This window comes from Magnolia sinica, chromosome 4 (assembly GCF_029962835.1).
Source record: "Magnolia sinica isolate HGM2019 chromosome 4, MsV1, whole genome shotgun sequence".
NCBI classification, from domain to species: Eukaryota; Viridiplantae; Streptophyta; class Magnoliopsida; order Magnoliales; family Magnoliaceae; genus Magnolia; species Magnolia sinica.
The window spans coordinates 99,947,938-99,954,779 of NC_080576.1; the positions used below are offsets into that span (position 1 = coordinate 99,947,938).

General features: G+C 39.5%; 1 non-coding gene across 1 annotated transcript; it reads left to right on the forward strand.

Moving 5' to 3' along the window:
• Positions 1-1,032: 1,032 nt before the first annotated feature.
• On the forward strand, positions 1,033-1,193 carry LOC131244760 (U1 spliceosomal RNA). Its single transcript, XR_009170538.1, has one exon. It is a non-coding gene; the product is annotated as a U1 spliceosomal RNA (small nuclear RNA).
• The last annotated feature ends 5,649 nt before the right edge of the window (positions 1,194-6,842 follow it).

Consider the following 6,842-nt stretch of genomic DNA (forward strand, 5'->3'; position numbering starts at 1 on the left):
TTATTAATTATATATGTGATTATTTGTCATAAAGAACTTCATTTTTTTTTCTTTAAAAAAACAAGCTAAAATATAGGACAACTACTCCTTTAAAAGTAATGTAGCATAGCACTCAATCTATTCTATTTGGGAGAGAGAAAATCCGGCATATCTTGTTACCTTGAGTCCTTGGATATGACATGGACAAATGAGACCCGACATCACTAGTGTGCCTTCAACACAAATGATTCACACTCAATTATAATTTATAAGTAACTTTTATATTGATCGGGTTTGGGTTGAGTCGGTCAACCCGAGCCCAACCAAATTTTTATCGGGTTGGTATTTGTATAGCCAAGCTTGAGTTCGGACCCAATATATCCTGCCTGAGCCCAACCCAATGTCAGGTCGTTCACGGGTCGGTCGGGTTGAACCCGCCCAACTTTCAGCCCTAATACCAAGATCCTACAACAACTTACTTTATGCATGGATTGTACGTGTGGGATATCCTACCAATCTTAAAATCAGTAGCTTCTGAAAACCACGTACATTTGGGATAAGATGTCCCGCCACGCGCTTTTTAAGATTGCACGTGCAAATGTATGTGGTTTTCAGGAGCTACTGATTCCCAGGTAGAGTACTTTGGCTCGTACCAATGCACTTAGAAAATCGTACAAATGAATCTTGTTTAACCCTCCAAATCATGGCAGATAAACTATCATGGTCATGAGTCCAAAGTCAGATGATCGAAAGATCATGACCATTGATTAATCAGACTGTTTTGGTACATTTCATCTTATCCATTCATTATGTGCCCACCAATTGATCATTTAAAACATCATTTTAATGTAAATTTTGGTTCATGGCCTCTCTATATTGTGGCCCACTATTTGGATGGTTATTTGGATTAGACGTATGCAATGTATACAACTTTTTAGTACACAAGTATGTACCATAACATGAAGCCAAGGTATCAATCCCACATTGAATAGAGACTAAATAATGGGAAAGGAGTGAGGGTTAGAAAAGAAAAGAGATGGTGACCGTTGAATCATACTTATCTGGACGGGGTTGATTGGGCAATCAAGAAAACCCAGGGCCTAGGTTAGTGGCCTCCATTGCACTTAGGAGGAGTGCTGACTTAGCATCTCCTCAAGTAGGAGAGTGCACGACATAATTTGTGGTAGAGGGGGTACGTGCACGCGCGGCCCCTACAATTCAAAATCAAATCTATACTTTCGTACTTTTTATTTAACGGTTTGGATGTAATGCTTATGTGTGGGGTCTTCCAATAGAAGGGTACGGTGATGTTTGTGAGAAATCTGGGTGGGTCCCATATCCTATCCATCTCTGCTTTGGATCAAGCTAATATTTCATTTTGTGGATCAAGTTAATGTTTTATCAATGGTTTGGAGGTTGGGATGGCATGCATAAACCACAGTGCTAGTGGATAAGGAGTAGTTTCAACGGTGGGCATTTCCTGTCTACTTTTTCCTGCCATGTGGTCCACTTAGTTTCTCCTGCCATGTGGTCCTAGTTTCTCCTGCCATGTGGTCCACTTGAGTTTTTAATATTGAGAAGCTTCGGCTCACTCCGGTCCACTTGAGTTTTGGATTTAGAGAAGTTCCAACAGTAGCATTTCCTTAGGGGCCGATTGGATGGTATTGGAAGGGATTGGAAGTTAAATCCTGGGATTGGCCGTGTGTGCCAAACAGACTGGGTGATCTGATCCTGGGATATAGCAATCCCATGGATTTTAAGACAATCCACTGACAACACCATCATTACCTTTAAATCCCATCCAATCCACATTAATCTGTTCAAATTTTCCTGGGACGTGTTTGGTTCGAGGGATTGGGAGGGATGGGAAGGTTTAATCCTGGGATTGGCCAGGCGTGCCAAACGGATTCGATATAGCAATCCCATGGATCTTAAGACAATCCTGACAATACCATCATTGCCTTGAAATCCATGCCATCCAACCTAATACCATTCAATCCCTTCCAATCCACCCGCCCAAACGGTCCCTTAACTGCTTTTTCCTGCCCATGCGGAGAAGTTTCAGGGTACTTGAGTTTTGGATTCGGAGAAGTTACAGTGTTAGTCATTTCGCTAACTGCTTTTTCCTATCATGTGGCTCATTTGAGTTTCCAATCTGTCTTCTTTTTTTTTTTTGGCTTATGTCTTAAAATAGATAGATGAGGTGGATTTTTCACAAACATTAGGATGGCCTCACCTACTTATGTTGCAGGAGCTCCCTACCACAGATGTCACAAGCAATCACCGCCCACATCCAAGCCATCCATCAGGTGATGCACACCCATCCAGTCAAATGATCAAGTGGGGTCCGTGTACAAAACTACTGGATAATTAACATAAATTCTCTAATGGCCATCTACAACATGATTAGATTTAATAATAGTTATGGTCGTTTGACTGCCTGGATTTGAGTGCATTCCAAATCCAAAACCCATCTTTCAGTGTTTGGCAGCAAAACAATTGTGAATGCATTCTAAATCATTGTAAAGTAATGATTTGAAATCACAATAAAATGTTGTGATTTCATATTCATCATCTCCTATGGCTTTCTTTCGAAGTGTTGGTGACCTTCGAAATTGAGAAGGACAGTTCCTCCTTCAAAGAGGTTGTAGTGTCTAGTTGGCATGGGCCAGCAACACAGGTGGCCCCACTGAATACTTAGGTGAAATTCATTCTTACCACTAGGTGCTTAACCCCATACTAGGCTTAGGGTTTAAAAAATCAGCTCGATTTTTTATTTCAGTAGACTACGTGATTGGAAACAGCTATAAGCAAGGTGAACCCTCCAAATTGTTTTCCTTGGTGTGGGTCGCCTTAATCACAAGTGGGATTTTTTTTTTAAAACCAAACCTAAATTTTCATGTAGCATCTAATGGTTGGAGTGGATTTCATATAATTATCACGAGTCATGCTCACCTATGCACCTTCTTAGGCGAGCACTCATGGGCACCTTTGTACACATGTCATGGGCTCAAAATCCAAACACTCCAGTTAATGTGGAAACCCATGAAATTTCCAGGGCCTAACTTTCAGCTTGATCCAAAACTCTAGTGGGCCATAGCAAAGAGAGGCAAATCAAGGAAGATAATTGTTTCTTTTTGCCATGATCCACCGGAATTTTAGATCAAGTTAAAAGTTAGGCCCTGTGGTTTCATGGGGTGCTGCATCCGTGTACTGTTCAGATTTTTGGGCCAAATCACGTATCAAAAAGCACTCACGAATTCTCACGAGTAGTTCTAGATAAGCATTTCACTAATTATTTCAGTGAGCCTATAAAAAAATCAAGGGTGGACATTTCTCTCCCAAGCATTTCTTTTGGTGTGCCTACCTGAATCACAAGTTAGGTGTAACATTGGATGATGCATCTAATGGTAGGAGTGAATTTGACGTGCACATCACTTTAGCCCTAGATGGATTGTCTTCATCCTGAAATTTATTGAACCTATTGAAAAGTGAACATTTTCATGTTAGTGGGCCACTTTAAGCTTGGAATTACCTCAATTGTAATTAAAGTTTATATCTTAATGAGTTCATGATAATAACTGTCTACAATGTTACACACACACCATTTTGAAACATTGTAGATGATTTATTAATTAAATTCAAGCTTTTATGAATATATTACGAGATTCCAATACTTCCATAACATAGTTAATCAAATAGAAACTTTGGGTTTCTATATATTTCAATTACAGCATAATTGAAAATTTCAAATACATTAGATTTAAGTATATTTTTGATTTGGAATCTAATTCATTTCAAATACAAGCAACCAAATAAGCCCTTTAGATTTTTTTTAAAGTCACCCATCAGGTGGCTCTCCATGTTTGACATCATCCAAAAGGATGTTGGTTTTTTATGTGCCCCATGGTTCAGTGAATGTTGGTTTTAGTTAAATCAACCAAGGAAGCCTGAAACCTTGTCTGCAAAAACCTTCTTTTATGCAAGTGCATCCAAACACACCCTAACTAGCCTTTTTCAATTTTGAAGTGCTTTTGTATAATTGTCAGGGCATGGGTTATGCATGAAAAGAATTTAACCCATGCATGATTCAATGGATGTTACTCCACGGGTCATAAATTCTGTTAGTGAATTAGGTGGGCCACACAACAGGGATTTAGTTGGGAGGAAACATCATCCTTGATTGAATGGAGGACCCACGGTGTTTTATATGAAATTCATGCCATACATGCTCTTCATATGGGTTCTTACTCATACCTGTGATAAACTCACAAGAGATTTGAGTACCCATTGTTAGTTTTGCACCATTTAAAACATGTTGGTGACTCTCCAAATGAACGCATGGCATAGTTGCTGGGCAATCCAGACCTTGAGAATACTCCTGCCCAAATGTGGATGGAACATAATCATCCATTTGATGAGCATTCATCAGATGATATGATGTAGAGCGGGCCGGAGACAGTTTCATGGCCAAGATAGATCAAAAAAGGCCTGGTCAACCACGAAAGTGATCCAGACCGTCAAACTTTAAATCGGGCATATCTTGCAATCCAGAATGAGTTATCTAATGTAAAATATATGATTTGGGGGTAGGACGAGCTACTTTAGCTACCCAAACTAGCCCGGTTGCACAAGCCAGATCTGTGAAATACCATCAGATCGATGACAATTTTCCTATTTTAATTTTATTTTTACTATAAATAGTAAGTTTTAATTTAATTATAACTCTTCAACCATTGGGCTTCAAGAGTTGTGCCAACGTAAAAAGTGCTTAGAGTAATTAAGAGAACAACGTGGTGAAGCCATGCTTACTACTTTTGGTCGAAAATTAGGACTTTTAGTTGTAGTTTGATTCTGAAACTTCTCCAATGATTTAGTATCCATATTTAAAGGGTTGTAGACTCATTCATTTCATTCATCAATCAAATTATGAATTTTATAGAATTTAATTTCTACTTTTCTTACTTTTTTCCCTTGGATTCGAAAAGTCTCTATAAGGAGCCTATAGAAGCTCAGTAGGTCCGAAGTAGTTATCCTTGAGGAAGACGGTGATCAATCTCATCACGTTTATCGATGCACATGATATGTACCAATTCATGATGGGATCTAAAAATTTTACAATAGGGAAGCGGATGGATCACACCACTTGAAACAGTGACGAATGAAAATTAAGAACTTTTAGTGGGCCACAAAAGTTTTGGATCAAGCCCATGTTTGTATTTCCCCTTTATTCATGTTTGTTTGACCTTATTAATAGGTTGGATGACAAATAAACATTACCATAGGTTTTAGGAAGTTTTTAATGGTGAGAGAGTTCAATCGCTACTGTTTCTTATAGTTTGGTCCACTTGAGATTCGGACTATGTATAAAATGTACTGGAAAAACATGAATGGACGGTGTGGATATACAACAAATCATCAAGGTGCCCCAAAGGTAACGGTAACCCCCATTACGGTGGTCTGGATAGTTGTCAGTCAGTCAAACGTCTGAGGAGGTTGTGTCACCACCATTTCAAACAGGTGCTAAACTCACGTTGGAGTCCTAAACCATGAAATTATAGGGAGCGGATTGCCTGTGGCCGGGGTTGTTGGGTACACAGATATTTCCGTGACAAATTCACTCCGACCATCCGTTTTGAAAGAGAAAAATAGGGTGGGATTTTAAAAATCAGGCAGATCTAAAACTCAGGTGGACCACACCAACAAAACAAAACAGTGGGAACAACAACTTCCACCGTTGAAACCTTACTGGAGCTGATCATGATGTTTATATGCCATCTAAACCGTTCATAAAATTATTAACACTCAGATAAACTCTAGGAATAAATATTATCATGATAAAAAACTTCTGTAACCGTCAGGCGTTCAATCCCCACTATTTCGTGTGGTATGGTGGATCTGCCTGACTTTTAGATCCCGTCCTATTGTGGTCTTTGAAAACGGATGGACGGAGTGGATTTATCACAGACATCTCTGTGGGCCCTACACAGCTCTGGACATAGAGATATTCTGCATCACAGGCAATCCGCTCCCGAAAAGGTAGTGATAAACTGATAATGCAACGTACGGCGCAGCGAAAAGGAGACTTCCAGGCTTATCGTGTGAACGGAAGTGGAAATTTGAAAAGGCGACCTGATTCACTTGCGGAGGCTTTTGCACATTTAATGTACACGCGGGTTGCAACTTAATTCAAACCGCTCAAATCATATGCACGACTTCAGTACCCGAATCAAATTAATTCAGTTACCCAAACCACCTGATTCGTGAAAATTATCCGGAGGAATTTAAATAAGGATCTTTGATTTTGACAATCTAATTGATGGGAAATGGCCCACCAAGATGCATGTGTGTTATCCACAATGTCCATCCAATTTTTCGGCTCATTTTAGGGCATTAGCCCCAGAGCTGAACACAAGTTGATCCGAGTTGAGCTTGGTACAGCTCACCTCGGGTTGGCCAACAGTTAACCCCAGCTCGAACTCGGCTTAGCTCGGTTTTCAAGCTTGACTAGCCAACTCAGCTCGGTTCGGTTAGCATCTTGGGCTACTTTGAGTAGAGTTCGAGCCTATAAGACATTTTCTCAAACACATATAATGCATTTTCAATCTTTCATAGAATGCAAAACAGCAACAACACCTCACAGGTGTTTCATCAAATACTCAGCAAATAGTATAAAAAACAAAATATAATGGTAGTTTTATAGTATAAAGGTTTTTTTTAGTGATTTGTTTCATATCCATCCCTTCCTCGCCACCAACTGATTCTATGAAGAATGTATCCATCTGAAACAACACTTCGTTGAGTCATTTCATCTAATGCTTGACGAGCAGCATTAAGATAAAAATAACCGAGTCACCAAGTTG